This window comes from Adiantum capillus-veneris, chromosome 20 (assembly GCF_014529385.1).
Source record: "Adiantum capillus-veneris isolate H3 chromosome 20, ASM1452938v2, whole genome shotgun sequence".
In the NCBI taxonomy this organism is placed as follows: domain Eukaryota; kingdom Viridiplantae; phylum Streptophyta; class Polypodiopsida; order Polypodiales; family Pteridaceae; genus Adiantum; species Adiantum capillus-veneris.
Genome location: NC_140950.1, coordinates 144628532 through 144652820, shown reverse-complemented (window position 1 = coordinate 144652820; position 24289 = coordinate 144628532).

The window sequence follows — 24289 nt, the reverse complement described above, 5'->3', positions numbered from 1 at the left end:
TTCAAGTGCTAAAGTGTGTGGCCAAGATTCAAATGTGGAATCTCTTTCTTCTACCTTTATCACAAGCATGAAAAAAATCAACACAAGATATCTCAAATGGCATTGATGATTCAATAATGGATACATCCAACCTTTTGGCGGAGGATCAATTTCTAGTCCGAGCAGACGAAGCTTTTGTGCAACATGACTCTATGGAGAATGAAGACCTTGAAGGTAACCTTGATCTTATGGAATGTTCTGAGAGTGTATCTTGTCTAAAAGAAGAGAGTGAAGAAGAAGATGAAATCATAGGTGGAGAGATCATAGACCACATTGATCATAAAGAGATGATTGTGTACATGGAATGCCAACTCCAAAACAAATTAGAAGAGTGTGAGTTGAATCCATGTGAGGATAATCTTGAAGAAGTGTTTGAGGATGTTGAAAAGCATTGGTATGACCCATGTATGTTAAGCATGGAGGAACCTATAATGCAAGAAGCCAAATTTTTCGCAAAATCAAATAGTAATCCATCAACCTTTGAGGTGGTACGATGTGAGGAGTTACAACCTTGCCAAAGGGGGGGCTTAGACGGGGATGAAGAACATGGGAGAGTAGTAAAAGATAAAATCATAAAAGGAAACTATCAGAAGGGTATCATTCTCTTCAATGGTGTTTTAGTGGGTGGCTCTTCATTCATGGGACAATCTCTTAGCAAGGAAATCCAAGCTTTTGAAGCCCCAATTATCTTCATATTGGGTTTCACCTCTTCAAAGTCAACTTCTCCTCTCTTCACATATACCTTTCATCGAGGGCACCATACCTTCTTAAGTGGAGGAGGACATGAATACTTGGTGATGAACGGAGGTTTCCAAACCTTCTTCATTTGGTTCTTTGGTGTATGGAGGTCGCACATTGTGATGCTTCTGGTCTTCATCATAGATGAAAAACTTGTTGACTGCTACATGTGGATATCTCATCAATCAGTACCAAAACCTATTCTCTTCCAATGTGTTGGAAGCAATAGAAACCTTCGTCTATTATCTACTTATGTGGTAAACTATTTGCAATACCTTCCAATAGCAGCTGGAAGCATGGATCGAGCTTTCCTAAATCATGAAGGCCATATAATTTTTGACTTGGTGAGCCTACCCAGGTTGAATGAATTTTATGAGCTACAGTTCAAGAATTCGCTCATACAAGCTCTTGAAGATCGTAGCAGATACATCAACTTTACACAGGAGGAAGAGCAACCAATCTTTTATATCACATTCATAGTGATAGATGCAATGATGGACAACAGTAAAATCTACAAGTTTCTTCAACCAAAATCAGTAAGTGATTCCATACCATACATCTGGCTTTGGGAAAGATATTTCAAGATCTTTGATCCTGGGGGGTGCTTATGGAAACTTTCTCAATGGAGGAGGTTTACTCCGTCACTTCATTTCATCTTGCTATTGGCTCGGAGAACCTTCCATATCACACAAGGTTTTTTAATCATACAACAAAGGTTCTTCAAAGATAAGAGCAAACAAAGACAGACGTTACATAATATACATGTTGTATGATCGGATAAATGGTACATGAATGTACCATTATCTAAGGGGGGGGCTAATGATAGCCGTTTTTCGGCTCTTTGTAATTGCCACAGTGAGTTACCTCACCCTACCAAAATCACCCAAACACTGTGGCTATCCCTACCATTTCACTGTATATAGGCGTGCGTGAGTCACGGGACTTTTCCCATATCTTCTTAAAAACCCTCAGCTAGCTAGTCACTGGGCTAGGTGGGCCAAAAAAAAATAAAAATAAAATAAAAAATAAAATTATATTATGGCCTCTTTGTGTGTAAATATTTCATTGTAAATATGGCCTAAATATAGGGATTTTTTATAATTATTTTGGTATTTTATTTAAATATTTCTACTTAGGTGTGTGTTTTATTAAACATATGTACACCTTCTTTCATCCTCTTACACCATAAGTATATTTTTTGCCAATATGTACATACTCTAACCTTATATTTTTCCTTTATACAAATCACTCCCACATTTTCACCCTCACCTCGTGAAAACAAAAAATTGATTTCTACTCATTGGTCAAGTTTATTATATTATTTACTTGCATACCTTTTCCTCTTTCACCCAAAATAATTCAAAGAGGGACCATATCATATGATTCCAATATCTTTCCATATCCATAACTCCTCCATATTTTTATTATTATTTTTACTCATTATTCTAACACCATGTGCTCATTGAGCTAAAGTCCATGAATAGTCCATACACTAGTCCCACCATGTATATATTTCTTTATTCACCAATAATCCTCCTCCATGCATGTGTCAAGGGCAACTTGGATGCTTTGTATTATGATATGACAAAGGAGGGGCTCACTCTTGGATGCATTGTACAAATTCAACAAAGGAGGGGTCCACTAAAAGACTTTTGCAAGCATAAAAACAGGCTTTTTGGTGAGAATTTTGGCACCTATCTCCACTCCGAATTTGGAGCAGTGGTCAAAAGAGAAAATGTAGCCCACGCTCTGAATAATCACCTCAAATTTTTTCATGATTTTTGGAGCTACCAGAGGTGAGCTATGATTTTTTGAGTGGACCCCAGTCTGCCCACTTTTTTCACAAGTAGCCCCTAGTCTTCTCTCACCTCTTTCCACACTTCTACACACACACACACACACACACATTTCTCTCAATCCCTCACTCAAACCTGCACCTTCTTGGTTGTGCCAAAATCTCTCTTGCGTCCTAGTTCGCATACCATAACTAGGTGGTGCCCCTATCTTGTTTGGGTTTGGCTGTGGGTTTGTTGTTGTGTTGTGCTTGTGGTTGCCCCAGCCCCAATTGAGCAGCACGGGAGCGTTGAGGGGTGTTTAGAGGTTGCCTCTCTTGTTGCCCGCCCCGGACCGCCTCAATTTTGGTGCCCCCACTGAGGATTGACTTTGTGCTTATTGTTGTTGTATTGCATGAATGCTTGAATTTTAGCATAATCAAGTAGATTATATGAATCATGAAAACTTGTATGATCGAGTTTAATTTCAAGGCAACAAAAATTGATCTAGAATATGGTTTGGATTAGCATAACATAAGAAAGGAAAAAAACATTTTCACATAAGAATCTAGAATTCATGCTGAAAGACCTTTCAAAACTTTGTGTAGTTAGTTGATGATTGTTTGGAACTAATCTTTGTGTGGTTGTAGCATTGAGAGACTATGAAACGCTATACCTTTGATGATATCCCAATCTTCTTCGGAAATCCAGAAGAAGATGTTGATGATTTTCTTGCTGATTTTAGAATGGTTTGTCATATCCTTGGTAAAAGGGATGACATTGAAAAAGGGGATTTTCTATTGCTATGCCTTAGAGGCAACGCTGAGCAATGGTTTTGGAGTATGTCTTCTCAGATTGAAGATGGATATACCCAAACTTCCAAAGCTTTGAAGGCCAGATTCTCTAAAGTTCCAACAATGGAGAAAGCATGGGCTTCACTACGGAGACTTCAACAACATGGTGAAGACTACTATGCTTATGAGGATATTTTTTCTCGTCAATGGGAAAGATGTGGATTTAGTTCTACATTTCCAGATTATGTAAAAATGGATCAATTTATTTCGGGTTTGTCTCCTTTCCTAAAGACTAAGGTTACTTGTAGTTGACCCTCTACCTTTGAAGAAGCGGTCACTATTGCCCGAAGGAAGTTTCACAAGTACTTCTACATCAAAAATGGTTTCCATCATGCTGGAAGAACCAACCATCATGAAAGTGTTTCTATCAAGGAGTCATCTCCTTTGCCATACTTGTCTCCTTCTACTCCGACAAATGTTGAAGAAGTTACTTACATACCAACTGATTATTCAAGTGCTAAAGTGTGTGGCCAAGATTCAAATGTGGAATCTCTTTCTTCTACCTTTATCACAAGTATGCAAAAATCGACACAAGATATCTCAAATGGCATTGATGATTCAATAATGGATACATCCAACCTTTTGGCGGAGGATCAATTTCTAGTTCGAGTAGACGAAGCTTTTGTGCAACATGACTCTATGGAGAATGAAGACCTTGAAGGTAACCTTGATCTTATGGAATGTTCTGAGAGTGTATCTTGTCTAAAAGAAGAGAGTGAAGAAGAAGATGAAATCATAGGTGGAGAGATCATAGACCACATTGATCATAAAGAGATGATTGTGTACATGGAATGCCAACTCCAAAACAAATTAGAAGAGTGTGAGTTGAATCCATGTGAGGATAATCTTGAAGAAGTGTTTGAGGATGTTGAAAAGCATTGGTATGACCCATGTATGTTAAGCATGGAGGAACCTATAATGCAAGAAGCCAAATTTTTTGCAAAATCAAACAGTAATCCATCAACCTTTGAGGTGGTACAAAGTGAGGAGTTACAACCTTGCCAAAGGGGGGGCTTAGAAGGGGATGAAGAACAAGGGAGAGTAGTAAAAAATAAAACCATAAAAGGAAACTGTCAGAAGGGTATCATTTTCTCCAATGGTGTTTTAGTGGGTGGCTCTTCATTCATGGGACAATCTCTTAGCAAGGAAATCCAAGCTTTTGAAGCCCCAATCATCTTCATATTGGGTTTCACCTCTTCAAAGTCAACTTCTCCTCTCTTCACATATACCTTTCATCGAGGGCACCATACCTTCTTAAGTGGAGGAGGACATGAATACTTGGTGATGAACGGAGGTTTCCAAACCTTCTTCATTTGGTTCTTTGGTGTATGGAGGTCGCACATTGTGATGCTTCTGGTCTTCATCATAGATGAAAAACTTGTTGACTGCTACATGTGGATATCTCATCAATCAGTACCAAAATCTATTCTCTTCCAATGTGTTGGAAGCAATAGAAACCTTCGTCTATTATCTACTTATGTGGTAAACTATTTGCAATACTTTCCAATAGCAGCTGGAAGCATGGATCGAGCTTTCCTAAATCATGAAGGCCATATAATTTTTGACTTGGTGAGCCTACCCAGGTTGAATGAATTTTATGAGCTACAGTTCAGGAATTCGCTCATACAAGCTCTTGAAGATCGTAGCAGATACATCAACTTTACACAGGAGGAAGAGCAACCAATCTTTTATATCACATTCATAGTGATAGATGCAATGATGGACAACAGTAAAATCTACAAGTTTCTTCAACCAAAATCAGTAAGTGATTCCATACCATATATCTCGCTTTGGGAAAGATATTTCAAGATCTTTGATCCTGGGGGATGCTTATGGAAACTTTCTCAAAGGATGAGGTTTACTCCGTCACTTCATTTCATCTTGCTATTGGCTCGGAGAACCTTCTATATCACACAAGGTTTTTTAATCATACAACAAAGGTTCTTCAAAGATAAGAGCAGACAAAGACAGACGTTACATAATATACATGTTGTATGATCGGATAAATGGTACATGAATGTACCATTATCTAAGGGGGGGGCTAATGATAGCCGTTTTTCGGCTCTCCATAATTGCCATAGTAAGTTACTCCACCCTACCAAAATCACCCAAACACTATGGCTATCCCTACCATTTCATTGTAAATAGGCGTGTGTGAGTTAGGGGACTTTTCCCATATTTTCTTAAAAACCCTAAATTAGCTAGTCACTGGGCTAGTTGAGCCAAAAAAATAAAAAATAATAAAAAATAAAAGTATATTATGGCCTCTTTGTGTGTAAATATTTCATTGTATATATGGCCTAAATATAGGGATTTTTTATAATTATTTTGATATTTTATTTAAATATTTCTACTTAGGTGTGTGTTTTATTAAACCTATGTACACCTTCTTTCATCCTCTTACACCATAATTATATTTTTTGCCAATATGTACATACTCTAACCTCATATTTTTCTTTTATACAAATCACTCCCACATTTTCACCCTCACCCTCGTGAAAACAAAAAATTGATTTTTACTCATTGGTTACTTTTATTATATTTACTTGCATACCTTTTCCTCTTTCACCCAAAATAATTCAAGGAGGGACCATATCATATGATTCCAATATCTTTCCATATCCATAACTCCTTCATATTTTTATTATTATTTTTACTCATTATTCTAACACCATGTGCTCATTGAGCTAAAGTCCATGAATAGTCCATACACTAGTCCCACCATGTATATATTTCTTATTTCACCAATAATCCTCCTCCATGCATGGGTCAAGGGCAACTTGAATGCTTTGTATTATAATATGACAAAGGAGGGGCTCACTCTTGGATGCATTGTACAAATTCAACAAAGGAGGGGTCCACTAAAAGACTTTTGCAGGCATAAAAAACAGGCTTTTTGGTGAGAATTTTGGCACCTATCTCCACTCCGAATTTGGAGCGGTGGTCAAAAGAGAAAATGTAGCCCACGCTCTGAATAATCACCTCAAATTTTTTCATGATTTTTGGAGCTACCAGCGGTGAGCTATGATTTTTTGAGTGGACCCCAGTCTGCCCACTTTTCTCACAAGTAGCCCTTAGTCTTCTCTCACCCTTCCACACACCTACTCACTCTTACACATCCCTCCCTCTCCTTCCCTCACTCAAACCTGCAATTTCCATGGCTTCTCCCACCCTCTTCACCATTACCCTTCTCTCTCATCTCTATAGTTCTTTTATGAACCTCTACATACATACACCCTCTCCATGTCTCTCTCTATTGCTTCTATGTTACAATTTCATTTACCTCTCCTAAAATATCTAAAATTCAGCATCTTAACCATGATAACTTCTTCAAATTGAGGATTTTTCATCAACAAATCCTCTTTTCATCGTGGTGGTCAACCGTGGCGGCGGCATAAAGAAGCGAAGAAGAAGAAGAAGACCAGCGATTATTTTTTCCACAATCTACACAAGGGTGAGTTCAAGCTTCTTCAAAGCTTCACCATTTCAATGATTCTCTTTTAATCCACCCCTCTTCCTTCATCAAATCAACTCACTCTACCCATTGTAAATGTAACATTAACTTTCTAGTGATTACTAACGACTAACATACTAACACAAAATAGCATTGACCTAACCATAAAAGACACCTCACCTCAAGACATGTATAGTAACTCTCTCTCTCTCTCTCTCTCTCTCTCTCTCTCTCTCTCTCTCTCTCCCCTTCCTTAAAACTTACTTTCACCTTATCTACCATCAATAATGCTCTCTTTTGAGCCCACACCCATGACTCAAGCAGACAAAGAAGGCCCGCAATGTTTTGATATTCAAAAAAATCATAATCCTGATTTGTTAGCTTGTAAATTAGGATTTCCAATAATCTTAATATGGGGTCTCCAACCTATAAATAGGCCCCTCTCCTTCTTGTAAAACAACCTCCAACATCTCACATAGCACCCCAACACTCTATGCGTGAGGAGAGACTTAGGTGTAGCAACCACTTGTGAGCTTCACTCTTGGTGTGAGAGAAGCCTTCAAGCTACACATTGCAAGTGAGAGAGCGTGAGTTCCACAAATCTCAAAACCACTATTGTACATGCTCCTTCATCATCAATAAATTGAGGTTTGGTGCATCAAAGGCGTGATTCGACGTTGAAATCTTCGTCCTTCCATTTGTGCAATACGGTTTGGTGAATTCAAGGTGACTTGTGTATTTTGAGTTTTATCGGTTGATCTTGATTTTAGAAAGTGTTTTAGTGTGTTTTTCATTGCCAGTTTTGTGTCCATTGTAAGAGGGTATTGTGGTGAGAGGTCTCCCACACCCTAAGACAGTGTGTGTGTGTTTTGGCAATGATTAGCAATCACTAAGCATTGAGTGATTTTTCTACAAGTTCTACGATAGCATCATAACGAACCATCTCCATTTGCAAGTCACAAATACGGTATTATGCAAGATCCTTTTCTCTCTCTCTTCCCTTTGCTCTAGATCTCTCTGGTCCAGTTTGTGTGTGTCTTGGTGTGAGGTTGTTTGTGGGTGTTGTGTGGTGCATCTTCTTGGTTGTGCCAAAATCTCTCTTGCGTCCTAGTTCGCATACCATAACTAGGTGGTGCCCCTATCTTGTTTGGGTTTGGCTGTGGGTTTGTTGTTGTGTTGTGCTTGTGGTTGCCCCAGCCCCAATTGAGCAGCACGGGAGCCTTGAGGGGTGTTTAGAGGTCGCCTCTCTTGTTGCCCGCCCCGGACCGCCTCAATTTTCATCATCAATAAATTGAGGTTTGGTGCATCAAAGGCGTGATTCGACGTTCAAATCTTCGTCCTTCCATTTGTGCAATACGGTTTGGTGAATTCAAGGTGACTTGTGTATTTTGAGTTTTATCGGTTGATCTTGATTTTAGAAAGTGTTTTAGTGTGTTTTTCATTGCCAGTTTTGTGTCCATTGTAAGAGGGTATTGTGGTGAGAGGTCTCCCACACCCTAAGACAGTGTGTGTGTGTTTTGGCAATGATTAGCAATCACTAAGCATTGAGTGATTTTTGTACAAGTTCTACGATAGCATCATAACGAACCATCTCCATTTGCAAGTCACAAATAAGGTATTACGCAAGATCCTTTCCTCTCTCTCTTCCCTTTGCTCTAGCTCTCTCTGGTCCATTTCATGTGTGTCTTGGTGTGAGGTTGCTTGTGTGTGTTGTGTGGTGCATCTTCTTGGTTGTGCCAAAATCTCTCTTGCGTCCTAGTTCGCATACCATAACTAGGTGGTGCCCCTATCTTGTTTGTGTTTGGCTGTGGGTTTGTTGTTGCGATGTGCTTGTGGTTGCCCCAGCCGCAATTGAGCAGCATTTTTTCGGCTCTCCATAATTGCTATACTAAGTTACTCCACCCTACCAAAATCACCCAAACACTATGGCTATCCCTACCATTTCACTGCAAATAGGCGTGTGTGAGTTAGGGGGCTTTTCCTATATTTTCTTAAAAAACCCTCAGCTAGCTAGTCACTGGGCTAGGTGAGCCAAAAAAAAATAAAAAAAATAAAAAAAAAGTATATTATGGCCTCTTTGTGTGTAAATATTTCATTGTATATATGGCCTAAATATAGGGATTTTTTATAATTATTTTGATATTTTATTTAAATATTTCTACTTAGGTGTGTGTTTTATTAAACCTATGTACACCTTCTTTCATCCTCTTACACCATAAGTATATTTTTTGCCAATATGTACATACTCTAACCTCATATTTTTCCTTTATACAAATCACTCCCACATTTTCACCCTCACCTCGTGAAAACAAAAAATTGATTTCTACTCATTGGTCAAGTTTATTATATTATTTACTTGCATACCTTTTCCTCTTTCACCCAAAATAATTCAAAGAGGGACCATATCATATGATTCCAATATCTTTCCATATCCATAACTCCTCCATATTTTTATTATTATTTTTACTCATTATTCTAACACCATGTGCTCATTGAGCTAAAGTCCATGAATAGTCCATACACTAGTCCCACCATGTATATATTTCTTTATTCACCAATAATCCTCCTCCATGCATGTGTCAAGGGCAACTTGGATGCTTTGTATTATGATATGACAAAGGAGGGGCTCACTCTTGGATGCATTGTACAAATTCAACAAAGGAGGGGTCCACTAAAAGACTTTTGCAAGCATAAAAACAGGCTTTTTGGTGAGAATTTTGGCACCTATCTCCACTCCGAATTTGGAGTAGTGGTCAAAAGAGACAATGTAGCCCACGCTTTGAATAATCACCTCAAATTTTTTCATGATTTTTGGAGCTACCAGCGGTGAGCTATGATTTTTTTAGTGGACCCCAGTCTGCCCACTTTTTTCACAAGTAGCCCATAGTCTTCTCTCACCTCTTTCCACACTTCTACACACACACACACACACACACATTTCTCTCAATCCCTCACTCAAACCTGCACCTTCAATGGTTTCTCTCACCTTTTTCACCATTAACCTCCCCACTTACTCCCATAGCTCTCATATGAGCTCTCCATGTACATACACCATCTCTATGCCTCTCTCTATTACTTCCAAAGTACAATTCCATCTTACCCCTTATATATATACATAAATTCAGCATGTGTACCATGATTAACCTCTGCAAATCAAGAGATATCATCAACGGAATTACCATTTTCATCGCGATAATCAACCTTGGCGGCGGTGGCGTAAAGAAGGGAAGACGAAGAAGAAGGTCGATAGTCATTTTGAGAACCTACACAAATAAGTCCAAAACTTCTTCAAGCTTCACCATCACAAGGATTTTCTCACTTCATTCAACCATCTTACTTCAACCATCCACCTCATTCTACCCATTGTAAATGTAACATTAACTTTCTAGTGATTACTAACACTAACCACTAACATACTAACACAAAATAGCCATTGACCTAACCATAAAAGACACCTCACCTCAAGACATGTGTATAGTAACTCTCTCTCTCTCTCTCTCTCTCTCTCTCTCCTTACTTACTTTCACCTTATCTACCATCAATAATGCTCTCTTTTGAGCCCACACCCATGACTCAAGCAGACAAAGAAGGCCCGCAATGTTTTGATATTCAAAAAAATCATAATCTTGATTTGTTAGCTTGTAAATTAGGATTTCTAATAATCTTAATGAGGGGTCTCCAACCTATAAATAGGCCCCTCTCCTTGTAAGACAACCTCCAACATCTCACATAGCACCCCAATACTCTATGCGTGAGGAGAGACTTAGGTGTAGCAACCACTTGTGAGCTTCACTCTTGGTGTGAGAGAAGCCTTCGAGCTACACATTGCAAGTGAGAGAGCGTGAGTTCCACAAACCTCAAAACCACTATTGTATATGCTCCTTCATCATCAATAAATTGAGGTTTGGTGCATCAAAGGCGTGATTCGACGTTCAAATCTTCGTCCTTCCATTTGTGCAATACGGTTTGGAGAATTCAAGGTGACTTGTGTATTTGAGTTTTTATCGGTTGATCTTGATTTTAGAAAGTGTTTTAGTGTGTTTTTCATTGCCAGTTTTGTGTCCATTGTAAGAGGGTATTGTGGTGAGAGGTCTCCCACACCCTAAGACAGTGTGTGTGTGTTTTGGCAATGTTTAGCAATCACTAAGCATTGAGTGAGTTTATACAAGTTCTACGATAGCATCATAACGAACCATCTCCATTTGCAAGTCACAAATACGGTATTATGCAAGATCCTTTTCTCTCTCTCTTCCCTTTGCTCTAGATCTCTCTGGTCCAGTTTGTGTGTGTCTTGGTGTGAGGTTGTTTGTGGGTGTTGTGTGGTGCATCTTCTTGGTTGTGCCAAAATCTCTCTTGCGTCCTAGTTCGCATACCATAACTAGGTGGTGCCCCTATCTTGTTTGGGTTTGGCTGTGGGTTTGTTGTTGTGTTATGCTTGTGGTTGCCCCAGCCCCAATTGAGCAGCACGGGAGCCTTGAGGGGTGTTTAGAGGTCGCCTCTCTTGTTGCCCGCCCCGGACAGCCTCAATTTTGGTGCCCCCACTGAGGACAGGCTTGTGTATGTTTTGTGTAGGCTCAACCTTTAGCATAATCAAGTAGCTTGCATGAATCACGAGAATTTGTATGATCCCTTCATTCCCATTGCAAGGCAAAAGGTACACATAATTGTTAGTACTAAGTTGCAATTTCAACGTGTAATTCGTAGAATTTTAGGTCCTCTTAGGTTGGCAGAGATAAACGCATCAGTAAATCCTTTTATTTTGCCTCTCATTAGGTACGACCTTAGTTTGGACGTCTATATTTTTGTTTTGTTTTAAGCATAAGGTCATGCATAGACAATGGATAATGGCCCAAGAATAGAGGTTTTCCCCTTTCATTTCACTCCACACATTAGAATAAACATTGCAATTAGTAGAAAAATCCATTTTCAACAACGTATGGTGTTCATGTTTGGTGCCCAAAGAGTAGGAGAAATTCTCGCGTCACCAAACCCTGTCATCCTACCTCTCATTGATTATCATAGGTCATTTGATGTGAATATTTTTATTTTGTTGTAGAATAGATTGCAATTTAGAGAATATTATTGTGTAGATCTTTTAAAGAAAGAAAAAACAAAACGCGTCACTTTGAAATCAATTCAATGGAGAACCAACGCCAAATGTCTGGATATCCTCTTTTCTTTGGAGAGCCTGGAGAGGATGCAGAATTATTTTTGGCAAATTTCAAGATGTCTTGTCGTATCAAGAGGATAGTAACTGATCAAGAACGTGTAGAAATGTTTGAGGTAGTCCTTAGGAAAGATGCTAGCACTTGGTTTGACTCTTTGCCTGAGGAAGTTAAAGAAAATTACATGGAAGTTGTCAATCATTTCAAGAGATACTTCTTTGATCCCCAAAACACTCAAAAGCTATGGCAAGACATTGTTTCTCATAAGCAAAAAGACTTAGATGACTACTACTTGTACAAGCAAGAGTTTCTACGTCTTTGGGCTCTATGGATACGAAATGTTACTAACCCTGGTGATGGTGCAGAATTTTTAAAGAAGGAGAGGTTCATAGCCGGACTCTTTCCTGACCTTAAGGTAAAAGTTGAGGCGGGTGCACCTGCTACTTTTGATGCAGCTGAAACTAGGGCTGCTGAGAAGTATAGGAAACTCAAGTGCTTAAGGGGAGAGGTTCCAATAGAAGGTCTTAGACCCAAAGGTAAGTTACAAGCATCAACATCTAAGGAGCTTCCTGAGGTAACGGTTGAAGTGATTGAGAAGTTAAATGAATCCTTAAGCAGCCTGTCAATTCACCTTGCACAAGCCATAGGTCCAAAGGGACAAGCAAAGAAGTCTGAAGAGCGAGACCCACGACCTAGGAGAGTCTTGCAATGTTGGAATTGCGGAGAGTCTGGACATGGGATGTATAATTGTCCTTGGCCCCGTGGAGAGCCAGGGAGACCTAACTTGAATTACCCAGTGATGAATGCAGGACATGCAAGCTTGGCCAAACATACCCCGCAAGCAAAATCTTCTTCACAGTTGATTCTTGGGAAAAATGACCACCACATGCCTCTTCATGCAAACCTTTTAGAATGGTTGGAATTTCCTTGATAGTTGGTACTCGTCTGCACACTTGATCCTTCCCTCTTTGATAGAGGGAGCCTTCTAGGAAGAGATATACGCTTGCCTTCTTCATGAGTCTCCTCTTCTGAGCTTTTGTGAAGTCTGGTGGAAACTCACCCTCCAAAATGTAGCCAATGATGGGAGCCAATGACTCCAATCCCTGGTACCTCGGTTGCTTCACAGCAGCCGCCACCATGATGACCTGCACTTCTTTCTTTACACATGCAACGGCTTGTTGTGCAAGTAAATCAGCATCTTCATTCTGTTTCCTAGGAATATGATATAGTTGCACTTCTCCAAATTGATTAAACAATCTACGAATGGCATGAACTTTTGTCCGTAAGCTCTCATTCTTGCATGCCCAAATGCCTAAAATCTGTTTAACAATGAGAAGTGCATCTCCCTTTACCATGAGGCGTTGTATCCCTTGGCCAATGCACATCTTCAAACCTTGAAGTAGAGTGTCATATTCTGCTTCATTGTTGCTAGCTGAACTTGGTAGATTGAACTTCTCTTTCATGACCACATCTCCACTTGGGTTGAGCAACACTAGCCCTCCCCCTGCTTTTCCTGTGGCTCGACGAAAAGCTCCATCAAAGAACAAAGTAAAAGCATTAGGAATACTTTTTGGTGGTGGCAATGGTAGGGTCTTTACTTCAGGCACCTTAATCTCCTTTTCGTGCACCCTATAAGTGAGAATCCCTGCCAATTGTGCACGCACACTATCTTCTACCTTGAAAGAGTATTGAAACTCTTGCAACTCCATAATTCACTTTGAGATCCTAGTACTAAGATTCATTTGAGATGACACCCAAGGGAACAAATTTTCTGCAGTGAGAATTACAAAAGGTTTTGGTAGCAGGTAGGATCTAAACTTTCTCACCGCAAACATGAGAGAAAGCATCATGAGTTCTGCTTCTGTGTAGTCTATCTCCAAAGCATTCATGACCCTACTAGCAAAGTAAATGGGTCGCATCCTTGTACTGTGGGGATCTTGTTGTAGCAACACAGCACCAATTGTTTCTTTCCCAGCACTAGAGCTAACAAAGAATGTGTACTCCCAACAAGGAGGCATGAGTGTTGGTAGCTCTGACAAAATGACTTTAATGTTACAAAAGTACTCTTCAAGCTCATCAGACCATGCAAATTCTACTTGTTGTGTCAACTTTTGCAAAGGGTGAAGTAACTCCGAGGCTAAGTGAATGAAGCGTGACATATACTTCACCTTTTGAATGAATGAGATGACCTCCTTAAGACTCTTGGGTGATGGTAGCTCAATAAGAGCCTTTGCCTTCGAAGGATCCACTTCAATGCCTTTGTAAGAAACTTTATGACCAAGCAAGATTACTTCATCCTCACCTATATGGCACTTGTCGGGGTTGAGTTGACCTCCCATGTCGTAGAGCTTCTTTAAACCTTCTTCTACCCTTTGTAGATGCAATGATTTTGAGCTATAAATACAGAAATCATCAATGAACACCCTAATTGACTTTCCAAAGAATGCTTGAAACACCATATTCATGAAACGTTGGAATGTTGCAGGAGCATTTGTCAGACCAAATGGCATGACTCTAAAAGCATAACAACCCCAAGGAGTGATAAAGGTTGTTTTCAATTGATCCTCCAGTGCAATCCCTATTTGAAAGTAACCTGAGTAACCATCGCACACAGTGTACTTCTCATGACCAGCTACCTCATTTAGTATCTCATCCTGGAATGGGAGGGGAAAGTGATCTCTCTTTGTTGCCTCATTGAGGGGACGGTAATCCACACACACCCTCCACTTGCCGTTCTTCTTAGGAGTGACAACAACAGGAGAGACCCACTCTGAATTCTCCACTGGATAAATGAACCCTGCTGCTAGAAGCTTTCTTACCTCCTTGAGTAAAGCCTGCTCCTTGATGACTCCTAGCCTTCGTAGCTTCTGAGCCTTAGGTGTGGCCTCTGGCTTCAACTCAATTTTGTGTTGAACAGCATCTACTCCACGCACATCGGTGTAGTCTTTAGCAAAAAGCCTAGGAAACTTCCTTAGCACACATTTGAACTCCTCTCTTTCATTCTTTGTAAGTGTTGTTGATAGCATACCTTCCAGCATCCCTTCATCTTGAACACCTTCGTTCTCTTGAGGACCTACCTCCTCCAAGCCTTGGCAAGAGTTCTCTTGGTTGCTTGGCTTAAACCTTACCCCCATGACTTCGATGGAAGACTCCTCTTCAGTAATGCTGCTGCTACTTTCTTCTTCTGAAGTGCTATCGGTCCAACCTTCTTCCGTCTCACTTTGAGATGATTCTTCATGGAGCTCCTCTTGGCGTTGCTCCTTCATGTCAAAGACAACCTTCTTATGATTGTCATTCCTGCAAATTAATTTCCCACTCTCCCAATCCTGCAAAGCTCGCATTTTCATTAGCCATGGTCTTCCTAGGATAAATGGATAACCACTTCCCTTGGTCGACATAACATAAAAATCCACTGCCTTCTTAATGCCAAAGGCCTCCACAAAAACATTTTTACAAATGCCTACGCACCTAGCCTTGCTATTGTTTGCCATCTTGACCTTAATTTCAGGTGTCTCATGGATGTGCATGCCTAGTCTTTGCATGAGTCCCTCTGTCATGATGCAAATTTGTGCACCCCCATCCACTAGACCTTTCCTAACCAATCTTCCTTTGATGTAACAGTCTAGCACCGGTGAAGGTTGGTGCATGGCCCGAGGCAAATAGTGCTTGCAAATGGACCCTTTGAAAAGTGGGGCATTGATGCTATGGGTCCTCTGCCTAGGACAAAAAATGGTAAACTCTACATTCTAGTGGCTGTAGACTATATGACTAGGTGGGTGGAAGCTCAAAGTGTGGCAAGAGTGAATGAGAGGACAGTTAGCAAGTTTGTGTACACTCACATTTGTTGCAGATTTGGCACACCTTTGGAGATTGTTTCTGATAATGGTCCAGGGTTTAGGAAGGGCTTGCTCACAGAAGTTTGTGATGAGCTTCACATTCTACATCGTCATAGCACACCATACTACCCACAGTCAAATGGTTTGGTGGAGAAGGCTAATGGTGTCATTGCAGGAATCATTAGAAAGATGGTGCAAAACAAGACAAAATTATGGGATGACTTCTTGGATGGTGCCTTGTGGGCATATCGAACCACATATAGGGAAGCCACGGAGTTCACACCATTTCACTTGGTCTATGGTCAAGAGGCTTTGCAGCCTATCGAGCTCAACATTCCAACAATGCGACTTCATGGCAAAGGAGCACAAGATGATCAAGAGGTATGGATGGATCGACTTCTTACGTTAGTGGAGCTTGAGTGGAAAAGAGAAGCAGCATACGAGTGCTACAAGAGGAAAGCCACACAAGCGAAAGAAACGCACGACAAGAAACTGAAGGACAAAGGCATCAAGGAAGGAGAGCTTGTGCTAAGGTATGACAATCGACTTGACAATCGTTTTGATGCCAAGTTTGAAACTAGATGGCAAGGGCCATACATAGTCAAGAAGGCTTTCAATTCTAGTTACTATCAGCTTATGGACTTGAATGGTAAAGAGCACTCCAGGAAGGTAAACGGGTATCGCTTGAAGCCCTATTTGAGTCGCCTTCTACCAAAGGATCTACCAAAGATCTGTCCAAAGGCCGCGGTCTCATGTAAGTATTGTTACATGAAGCATGAGTGTAACTCCAGCCAAAATTCTGAGGGGCCAAACAATGAAGATCTCGTCAAGGACTCTAAAGCACTCTCTTTGGAAAAGATGCTCTATGATGGTACATGAATATACCATCATCCAGGGGGAGGGCTAATGATTGCCATTTTTCGGCTCTTTGTAATTGCCACAGTGAGTTACCTCACCCTACCAAAATCACCCAAACACTGTGGCTATCCCTACCATTTCACTGTATAGGGGGCTTTTCCCATATCTTCTTAAAAACCCTCAGCTAGCTAGTCATTGGGCTAGTTGAGCCAAAAAAATAAAAAATAATAAAAAATAAAAGTATATTATGGCCTCTTTGTGTGTAAATATTTCATTGTATATATGGCCTAAATATAGGGATTTTTTATAATTATTTTGATATTTTATTTAAATATTTCTACTTAGGTGTGTGTTTTATTAAACCTATGTACACCTTCTTTCATCCTCTTACACCATAATTATATTTTTTGCCAATATGTACATACTCTAACCTCATATTTTTCTTTTATACAAATCACTCCCACATTTTCACCCTCACCCTCGTGAAAACAAAAAATTGATTTTTACTCATTGGTTACTTTTATTATATTTACTTGCATACCTTTTCCTCTTTCACCCAAAATAATTCAAGGAGGGACCATATCATATGATTCCAATATCTTTCCATATCCATAACTCCTTCATATTTTTATTATTATTTTTACTCATTATTCTAACACCATGTGCTCATTGAGCTAAAGTCCATGAATAGTCCATACACTAGTCCCACCATGTATATATTTCTTATTTCACCAATAATCCTCCTCCATGCATGGGTCAAGGGCAACTTGAATGCTTTGTATTATAATATGACAAAGGAGGGGCTCACTCTTGGATGCATTGTACAAATTCAACAAAGGAGGGGTCCACTAAAAGACTTTTGCAGGCATAAAAAACAGGCTTTTTGGTGAGAATTTTGGCACCTATCTCCACTCCGAATTTGGAGCGGTGGTCAAAAGAGAAAATGTAGCCCACGCTCTGAATAATCACCTCAAATTTTTTCATGATTTTTGGAGCTACCAGCGGTGAGCTATGATTTTTTGAGTGGACCCCAGTCTGCCCACTTTTCTCACAAGTAGCCCTTAGTCTTCTCTCACCCTTCCACACACCTACTCACTCTTACACATCCCTCCCTCTCCTTCCCTCACTCAAACCTGCAATTTCCATGGCTTCTCCCACCCTCTTCACCATTACCCTTCTCTCTCATCCCTATAGTTCTTTTATGAACCTCTACATACATACACCCTCTCCATGTCTCTCTCTATTGCTTCTATGTTACAATTTCATTTACCTCTCCTAAAATATCTAAAATTCAGCATCTTAACCATGATAACTTCTTCAAATTGAGGATTTTTCATCAACAAATCCTCTTTTCATCGTGGTGGTCAACCGTGGCGGCGGCATAAAGAAGCGAAGAAGAAGAAGAAGACCAGCGATTATTTTTTCCACAATCTACACAAGGGTGAGTTCAAGCTTCTTCAAAGCTTCACCATCTCAATGATTCTCTTTTAATCCACCCCTCTTCCTTCATCAAATCAACTCACTCTACCCATTGTAAATGTAACATTAACTTTCTAGTGATTACTAACGACTAACATACTAACACAAAATAGCATTGACCTAACCATAAAAGACACCTCACCTCAAGACATGTATAGTAACTCTCTCTCTCTCTCTCTCTCTCTCTCTCTCTCTCTCTCTCTCTCTCTCTCTCTCCCTTCCTTAAAACTTACTTTCACCTTATCTACCATCAATAATGCTCTCTTTTGAGCCCACACCCATGACTCAAGCAGACAAAGAAGGCCCGCAATGTTTTGATATTCAAAAAAATCATAATCCTGATTTGTTAGCTTGTAAATTAGGATTTTCAATAATCTTAATGAGGGGTCTCCAACCTATAAATAGGCCCCTCTCCTTCTTGTAAAACAACCTCCAACATCTCACATAGCACCCCAACACTCTATGCGTGAGGAGAGACTTAGGTGTAGCAACCACTTGTGAGCTTCACTCTTGGTGTGAGAGAAGCCTTCGAGCTACACATTGCAAGTGAGAGAGCGTGAGTTCCACAAACCTCAAAACCACTATTGTATATGCTCCTTCATCATCAATAAATTGAGGTTTGGTGCATCAAAGGCGTGATTCGACGTTCAAATCTTCGTCCTTCCATTTGTGCAATACGGTTTGGAGAATTCAAGGTGACTTGTGTATTTGAGTTTTTATCGGTTGATCTTGATTTTAGAAAGTGTTTTAGTGTGTTTTTCATTGCCAGTTTTGTGTCCATTGTAAGAGGGTATTGTGGTGAGAGTTCTCCCACACCCTAAGACAATGTGTGTGTGTTTTGGCAATGTTTAGCAATCACTAAGCATTGAGTGAGTTTATACAAGTTCTACGATAGCATCATAACGAACCATCTCCATTTGCAAGTCACAAATACGGTATTATACAAGATCCTTTTCTCTCTCTCTTCCCTTTGCTCTAGATCTCTCTGGTCCAGTTTGTGTGTGTCTTGGTGTGAGGTTGTTTGTGTGCGTTGTGTGGTGCATCTTCTTGGTTGTGCCAAAATCTCTCTTGCGTCCTAGTTCGCATACCATAACTAGGTGGTGCCCCTATCTTGTTTGGGTTTGGCTGTGGGTTTGTTGTTGTGTTGTGCTTGTGGTTGCCCCAGCCCCAATTGAGCAGCACGGGAGCCTTGAGGGGTGTTTAGAGGTCGCCTCTCTTGTTGCCCGCCCCGGACCGCCTCACTATGTAAGTTTGGACTTGAGGATTGCAAACCTATTACCACTCCCATGGAAACATGTTTCAATTTGAGTCTACATGATGCTGGCAATCCTGCTGATGTCACTCTTTATCAAACTGTTGTTGGTTGCCTCATTTATGTATGCAACACGAGGCCAGATATTTAGTTTGCAGTCTCACAAGTCAGCAGATTTATGCATAGCCCAGGGTCTAAGCATTGGCAGGTTGTTAAGAGAAATTTTCACTACCTTAGTGGCACTTTACATCTTGACTTGTTTTATCCCACGGGGGATCATCGCCGCTAGATTTACATGCTTTTTCGGACTCAGATTGGGCTGGTTGTTTTGACACGTGAGTGTCCACAAGTGGTTTTTGTTTCATGCTTGGCAGTTCATGTATATCATGGTTGAGCAAGAAGCAACCTACTGTGGCCACTTCAAGTTGTGAGGCTGAGTACAGGGCAGTCTTCACAACTACGGTTGAGTGTGTATGGCTCAGACACCTTATGGCTGATTTGTGTGTTGGAGAGGACACTGCCAACACTATCTACACTGACAGTCAGAGCGCATTGGCAGTTGCGAGGAACACAGATTTTCATGCTCGCACAAAGCACATTGAGGTGCATTACCACTATGTCAGGGAGAGGCTCTCAGCAAGAGAGGTCAGCTTCTCTTATGTGCCAACACAGGACAACCTTGTAGATCTTTTCACAAAGGCATTGTCTCGTGGGAAGCTCAAAGCTTTTCGCAAAGCTTTGGGCTTACTCCCCTTTGTGGACTGATCATGTCCTCATGGCATCACACTTCCTTTTACTCATGTGCCAACTCTCATTCTCCGCATCACTCCAGGGGGGATTTGTTACCATATACATGTGGTAGTGAAGTGTGTGAACACACTAGGACCGCCGAGGCATTTTTTCCCTCTTTAGGAGGTTTTTTCCCCCGTGCATTGTATATACGCCCATCACTCTAGGGCTATCTATCTTTCCATTGCACACTAAGTAACACACTCTCTATTGTGTGCCTTGAGCTTCCTTCCTCTTCTCCAAGCTATGTATGTTTCTCTGCAACCCTAATTCCAACATTGTTGGACCTTAGCTCCGACAAGAAACCATGTGAGGTATGGCTGATGGGGTGAATTCAGTGTGGTAAGAGCGGAATTGTGACATTTAACAATGCCATGAATAAGATTTTATAAATTGGGGGTTAGTTATGGAGTGTTCAATGCTATCATGATAAGTTTGTGTGTTTATGGTGGATACTCTCTCTCTCTCTCTCTCTCTCTCTCTCTCTCTCTCTCTCTCTCTCTCTTTGACAAGTATGTGATCCTAAGTGACTAGCTGGTTGCTCTATCACCACATTGAGTGCCTCTATTGCATTTGGTGTTGTATGATAGGTCTATTGCATCCTAGCTACAATCAATGCTAAGTGGTGCACCCTATTTGCTAGGCGAAGTTTGAAAGGCCATAGGGAAGATAGACATGCCAATAACCACCCAACCATACCTATATATAGGCCCTTGGCGCTCCGGCTCTTGGCTATATATAGCCCCTATACCGCATGTGTATCCATTGGCACTTTGCCAAGTACGTGCCCTCCTATAGTCCTACCCTTGGCATGACATTACTCCCCCCTTGGAGAAGCGTTTTCGTCCTCGAAAACAAAAGTGGTAGTATCTGCATAAGAATACTATTGTTTTCCATTGTGGCATCCTTCATGGATCCAGGAGTTTGGTTGACCGAAACACGGTTCATTAGGAGATCCAATGAAGTCAAGAATAAAATCTTGCATTGTTGTCCATTTGCAACCATCTTGTGTTACCGGCTCCTATCCAATCATAGTGTGTAGACTCCATTTAGAATACACATGAGCATGCTAAATGAGTCACAACAAATATGTACCTAAAAGAGTACATCTTTTCACTTTCCATGAAGGTAACTTGCTGACATAACTCGTCAGCCAAGTGTAAGTCCTTGACTTGTTCTCAAATTTCATTAGTAAACAAACCCCACCATAACTAGTGTTCAAGGTTGAGAACCTGACTTATACATGAAGAGACCAAACCTAGTCGCAAACATGCTTTAACTGATTGGTAAACAAACTCCAAGTAGAGCAATAAATGCTTACTAATTGGACTGCTTGGTGCTAATGTACTCACTTTGCATATCCTTTAGCATAAGATTACACTTTGTAATCTGCCTATCCCCTTGGATAACGGACAGTACTGAGGTGTGTTTCCCTCACGATTTATAGACAGTCTTCCCAAATGACTGGTAAACGGGGATCACAATATCGTACAACATTGCTAAGGAATCAACAATGTCTTGAATAACAATCTTGGTTACCGTGAAAAATCCACAAGCACCCAAACCGAGCCATGACCTCTATTGGTAATTGGTAAATCCAAAAGTAAGCTCATAGAGATACTGCACATAGAGTGCAAAATGCTTCATAAGAAATTAATGTGATGAATATGCACGCCACTCCAAATCAGCCTTTGCTAAATACTAGGGCCCATAACACCTAGTGTGCATGCATTTAGCAAAAAACACATCTGAACGTGTATATCCATGATCATCCTTGCCAATACTTATGGCGAATGTGATGCTCCTAGCACACATTAAAGAGGAATGTAAATAGTTCTGAAAAGAACCTAAATACTATCAGTACAATCATTTGCGAGCCGTGCTGAAACGTTTGAACCATAAGAGAAGGTGAAACAGTAATCACTTCTAGGTACAAACAATGAAACCTTTTCATTAACAATTTATAGCCTTGATATATGCATAAACAACCATCTGTAATGTTGTGTAGCTGCACTTGTATTGTGACAAGTCATTCTAAGTATCCGACAATTTTTGGCCAATGAAATTGCTCCTGATACGTTGTGCTGAAATGGTCTAGAAAATAGATTGGACCAGCACGTAGGGACTTTATCGTGACACATACTTGAAATAGTGTGCGCTAGTGTCAGTCCCAGAGACTCATATTCTCCACATGTGGAATATGTCTCATGTAAGGATGTCTAACAAAAACATCCTTGAAGTACAAGATGTACTTGTGCGTGGAGGTAACTGCAAACACTCTACGACGGGAGTGAGAGGGACCCTCATTAGCCTTGCTCCACACTGGCTAAACTGAACTCCTTGAGTCCCTAGACCATGTTGTATCCCATGTGACAACATGTGCCAAATAAACCCTACAAGTGGGTCTATAAATGCATAATACAGAAACTTATGGTGGACATGACAACCCAAATTACTTTGCTCTTACATGACATTGTCATTTCTCTTAAGAGCAAAAAATGGAGGATAACATAGTTTGTGCATCCTACGTAGAAAAAGCAAACAAGAAAAAAACCAAATCAAATGCGTACCTGAAGGTTGAACATAGTGTTCACTAATCCGTAACCAAAAAGCACCTGCCCAAATTGCCCGCCTGCAAAGGCCTAGGAACACTAATTGAAAAGTAATGAACTGCAAGCAGTATTGTACATGTAACCTTGGGTGTTGCCTTTGCAATCCAGACCCCTTGGTTAAAATTAACATTGTCTTATCCCTTGGTTAAAATCAACATTGTCAAACCCCTTGGTGGAACTTTGCAGGAAAACTACTCAACTAGCAGAGGGTCCTTGGCGTATGTTCGTGACCCCCCTTGGGCTTGCCCGTGGCTTGACATTCCTTTGGAAGTTGAAATTTTTCCACTACCCCTTGGTAGTCTTTGGACTTATTTCCTTGAAAATACAAGTGTGAAGGTTCCAAGAATTGACTATCAACCCTTACAAAGTGATTTAGTAAGCAAGAGTTGGGTCTTACCCCAAAACTATACTCATATAGGCACTCTTAGTGCTATAGAATAAAGAGGAGATCCACTCAATTTTGAATCGTATTCACAGCTGGATCTTCTCTATACCGAGAAATCCATAATCTTGGGTTGTTTGTGAATAGCCATGCTGGCGGAAATGATGGCTTCACCTATACACAGTAGTAGGGAAGCCCTTGCGAGTTTAAGATGTTCAAAAACTCAATTGGATCGTCAGACGTACCATATGTAGTGCTAAAATAACGGCCAAAAAATCAGTAATGGCAAGACGCTTGCTTGTCCATTAAAATCGATGGGTACTCAACTCGATAGATATGTTCGAGCTTGTAAGAAATCACTTATAGATTACAAATAGATGGCTCTTAGCCTTTCCAAAATAGGTGGCAATAGATGGCTCTTAGCCCTTCCTGTAACCGTATTGACATAGAAAGATTTCAAGAAAATCATGCCTAGTTTCACTTTTCCCGGGATAGAAGTTGGGATGAGAGAGAGAGAGAGAGAGAGAGAGAGAGAGAGAGAGAGAGGGAGGGAATGTTGGGCTGAGGAAAACCCCTTAGTCAAATGTGATGTATACCCCTTGCATATGATCCCATGCAGACCATGCCTAGTTTCACTTTTCCCGGGATAGAAGTTGGGATGAGAGAGAGAGAGAGAGAGAATGTTGGGCTGAGGAAAACCCCTTAGTCAAATGTGATGTATACCCCTTGCATATGATCCCATGCAAACCATGTCTATGTCTCAGCTTAGCCTAGAAGCGTACCACCACACGCCCTTGTAGAGAGAGGCTGAGCTTATCCGATAAGAGTACAATTGTGTACTTGTACCACACCCTCGTAGAGAGAGGTACCATAAGTCACATCCTGTCCCACTGACCTTGTATGTGATTGTGATTGTAATTGTATTAGGGTAATTGTAAAGATGGCACTTTGCATGTGAATAACATAAAAATGTTTTAAGATATCAGTGACGTACCTTGTTCTTGGAAGAGTATTTAATGTTATAGCAAAAGCGTATGCAATGATGGTTGTTGTATGGCC